General features: G+C 35.3%; 1 pseudogene; it reads right to left on the bottom strand.

The window, feature by feature from the left end:
• Positions 1 to 799: 799 nt before the first annotated feature.
• LOC118999273 (programmed cell death protein 6-like) lies at positions 800 to 1,377 on the bottom strand (annotated as a pseudogene).
• Positions 1,378 to 4,360: the final 2,983 nt, after the last annotated feature.

Raw genomic sequence — 4,360 nt, 5'->3', positions numbered from 1 at the left:
GATTTATTCATGCTGTTTCATTTAAACTTTGTGGTTTTAATTTCCCCTTGGATTTAGGAATCATGACTTTTCCACCCAGTTCAGAAATAGATCTGTTCTAATCACCCAGGAGTTGATTCTTTTAAATGGTGAAATGTTGGATTTGGTTTTCTACTGTTTCTTTGTCTTTTACTATATTTTTGATTAGGAGTTTATGAAAACCATGTCATAATAGACAGTCTTCCAAAGCTGACGCTTTCTTCTATACACAGTTGGTCTTTTACAGATTTTCTAATGTATTGTTGTTATAATTTTAGCTTAATTTCCGTTTCTTGCCCCGCCCCCCCAGGGTTACGTTGCTTTATTGCTTACATTGCATATTCAAATGATTACAATAACCCCCTTTTTTAAAAAAAGTAAGGCACATAAAATGCCTTCTGTCTAAGTTCTGTATTATTTCCTATTGGCTAAAAAAGTATTTCCACTATAGAACTGGAGCTATATAGAAAAGCACATGATGAATATTTTACATGCGAAGTACCCAAAACATTATTATATCTTACCTTATGGCACAATTAAACAGTCCCAAGTCAAATGCCTGTATATGAGTAACAATATGACTATCGTTATTACTGCAAAAATGTTGTTCAGCTTTGGGGACCCACAAATGCACTGTTGGGTCCCCAAATATTAATTGTATAAAATCTAAAGGAAGAACAGTGAGCATCTACTGCATCCATGCTGTGTTTTGTTAAAGGTAAGAGTTGGCATTTTCAGTCTTTTTTCCATAAGTCATGCTGCTATTTGTAAAAAGCCAGCGTTATACGATGCTGAAGAACACGGAGAGATGTTCATATGACACCTGAATCTAGCTGTCCTGATCCTTACCATAGTGTCTGAATATATCTGTCAACCTTTGCAAGATGATGCAGTCCTGGATGAATTTGTCAAAGGTGACCTGTCCCTGTCCTTGTCTGTCAAACTTTGAAATGAGGATGTCCTGAAACTGGTCAGATAGCCCGTAGCCAAAACCTGAGAGTGCTAGCTTGAGCTCGTTCTTGGAAAGCACTTCTGAGTTATTATCCCTGCGAAAGATATTCTTACCGGTTTGTGATGTACTTCATACACTTGTGAACTTGCTGAAGTTCATACCAGCCTTGTTCTCACAGTCAAACATTGATATGATTGACTTGCCAGTTACGGGCTTAAATAGAGCCCAGGTGCCATTGGACAGTGCTTGCCGAAGCTCATTGTCGGATATTACACTGCTCCTGTCTTTACCAACCCTCTGGAAGACTGTCCACAGAAGCTCTGGTCTGGCACCCCCTCACCCACAGCTGGGTTGGAGCTGGCCTGGAGCTGGCCTGGAGCTGGGTAGACGGCCATGGGCCAAGCCATGTGGCTAGGCTGGGCATTGGTTGCAACATGAGATGCCTGACTTAGTTTTATTTCATACATTTTAAGCCTTTTGCTAACACCTAACCTCTGACTTTATACCATATTCTTCAGACTGGTGAACTGAGCATTTTAAAATTCAATACCTTAAAAATCACAATTTTTAAAAAAATATGTCACTACAGAATAATTATTTGCTTAATAGATTACAGCTTTTGCACTTTTTGAATTTGACATTTAATCCCACTTTAATGAACTTTTCACACATTTCAGGGTATGGCCATATTTTAGTGTAGGTAGCACTGATTTTTATATATCATGTTGGCTTTATCAATTGGTCTTGCTTATAAAAGCAGGTGTTTGTTGTTGTTGGTAGTAGTGGTTTTTAATTATTCACTACCCACTAAGAGCCAGGTGATGTATATATACTGTTGATAACACTGAAACGTGTTACAATTATGTGCCAGGTTCTTCACTAAAGTACTTCCCATGGTTCAAAGAAATTATGTAACTTGGCCAAACAAGTAAGTTGTGGAATGGGGATTCAAACAGAGGTGTATGACCCCCCCAACCACTGTGCCATTCTGACCCTTTTTTATCTTGTTTGTTCTAGGTGTTATCATCTCCACTTTACAAATGAGGAGCCTGACAGAAACTCAGAGTAAGTACTCTGACCATTGACACAGAGTGAGTGAAGGAGTGACGGAGCTAGCAATTAAGGCAGGCTCTGTTTGACTTCAAAGCATGTTTTCTACTATATCATACTAGTTATTTTTCTTTCATTCTTCTCATCATACCTTCTCTTAATTATCTGTGTGTATGCAAAGATGACTTTTACTAGACATTTTGAATAGGGGGTTGTTTCGTGATTTTTCTCTTACGATTTGGAGAGAAGCATACTGAAAAGATAATTAGAGTAGGTATCAGGAAACCTGAATTCCTATACTATCTTGATTCTTCTGGCCACAAGATATTGAACAAATCACATTTTGGGGGGTTTATTTATAAAATTAAGGCATGGACTAGATGATTTTAAAGGTCTCCTCAAATTCTAAAATCTAATTTGACTCTATTTTGATTTCATATTTAAACTTTTTTAGCTGATATAAAACTTTATCACCTGTACTTTAGCCCCTTAAATACTATATTTCATTAAAGTTAAGGGGCAAAGAGCTATTTTATTTTTTACTTGCACTATTATATCTGATATTGAAATTCAATAATCGGAAGAAATCACATATAAAGAAGAAATTAATTTTATTATAAGGATATTCTTTCTCCTAAACTAGTGGAGATTTTCTTAGTTTATATAGTCAGAAAGAATAGTCCTGGAAATCTAAATATTATACAAGGAAATAAATTATTTTTAATAGAAAATGTTTTCACCAAAGAAGATAGGAATAAGTTATTGCCACCTTCAAAGAACTCGCAAGTTAAGTGTACGATAATATTATTAGCAATTATAATAACACGTAACATTTACTGAGAATTAATTTTATGCTACCATGTTATAGTAAGCATTTTATATACATTACATCATTTAACACTTATGGAAATTCTATGAGGTAGTTACTGTTATTATTCTCATTTTACATACTAGGAAGTAGAGAATTATGAGGTTAAGCAATTTCTCCTAAGCTTACATTGTTTGCAAGTGGTAAAGCAGAGATACAAACCTATTGAATGCCATGGAGATTTTCCTCATATTTACAAAATAGAGTAATTATAAGAGATTACCAGTGACAATACTTTCAAATATGAATATGATTTAAACATGAAATTTTTAAAGAAAATGTGAATTAATGTCTTGTGATGAATGGCAGTTTCTAAGTTCTCAGATTTGATCACTGCTAGTTAAATATTTTATTTATGTAGTCTTAAAATGAGTAATAGCTATTGGGTAATGGTATAATACCACTTATTTTCTGAAGAGTTAATAAAGTTATCGTAAGTTATAGGGAAACATTCTTTGGAGTTTGGGATGTGGATGGGCGAGTGTGTGAGCACATTTACACGTGCACAACCCGGCAGCTGCAGAACTGGGTAGCCAGCCAAACCAGTTTGCCTCGGCTTGGGTTTTTAGTTCATGGAACTTTCAGTGCTAAAACTAGGGATTCTGCTAAAGCAGGTGAGCCTGGGCAAGCATGTATGTGTATGTGTATAGATGTATATGTGTGTGTGTGTGTGTGTGTGTGTGTCTTAAGTGATGGCAGTGGTTGGGCTGCAGTGAATTCAGATTTTGCAGAGCATGAAACACTGTAGAATTCAGTGCCCAGATTGATATTTGTCTGTTTTATTAGCAGAAAGCTCAGTCTCCTGTGTTTTCCCAGTTTCAGATAACCTTTTTTGTCATCTGAGAAATTAATTTCTTTGTTGGAATCATTGCAAGTAAACTTGATAGCAAGAGTGCTGTTATTGAGGCAACTTACACAGTGATTTGCTAAGTACAGCCTCTTCATAAAAGGTGAAGAAGTCAATTTATTGATCACTACCAGGATTTCAGTAACCTGTTAAACTACTTGATTTTTTTCCCCTTCTCATATAGCCCACTATTTTTATTTCTTGTTATACATTTTCATTTATTTTTTTCCCTTCGAAACACTTTTTACATGAATTTTCCCATTATGTCATCATTTTTTGTGTATCTACTTTTTCCTAGAGTAGAGTTGGAGTTGTCTGAAAAACTATCACTAGGTTGAACAATATGAAATTGCCAGGATTCGACTGTTTTTGACCTACATTAATGGAAATTTCATGTGATTCAACTTTTGACTATTTGGAGATAAATTTAAGCAGAGTATTTCATTGAGACCACAGTTAATGTTAGAGAAGAGCTGATACGAACTTTGGGCTGATTTCTCTGTGCTGCCATTTGCTAAAAATACATTTTAAGTAGTATATGGCATGTGGAAAAACTGAGCCATTAGTATTAGGCAGGCATTTAAAAGTTTATTTTAACCAGAGGTTAAAACTAAATTTAATCATT

Source organism: Sturnira hondurensis, unplaced genomic scaffold (genome assembly GCF_014824575.4).
Source record: "Sturnira hondurensis isolate 20B ecotype Veracruz unplaced genomic scaffold, ASM1482457v3 Scaffold0014745, whole genome shotgun sequence".
In the NCBI taxonomy this organism is placed as follows: Eukaryota; Metazoa; Chordata; class Mammalia; order Chiroptera; family Phyllostomidae; genus Sturnira; species Sturnira hondurensis.
The sequence above is the reverse complement of the archived record's forward strand: the minus strand, read 5'-3'. Positions and strand labels throughout refer to the sequence as shown.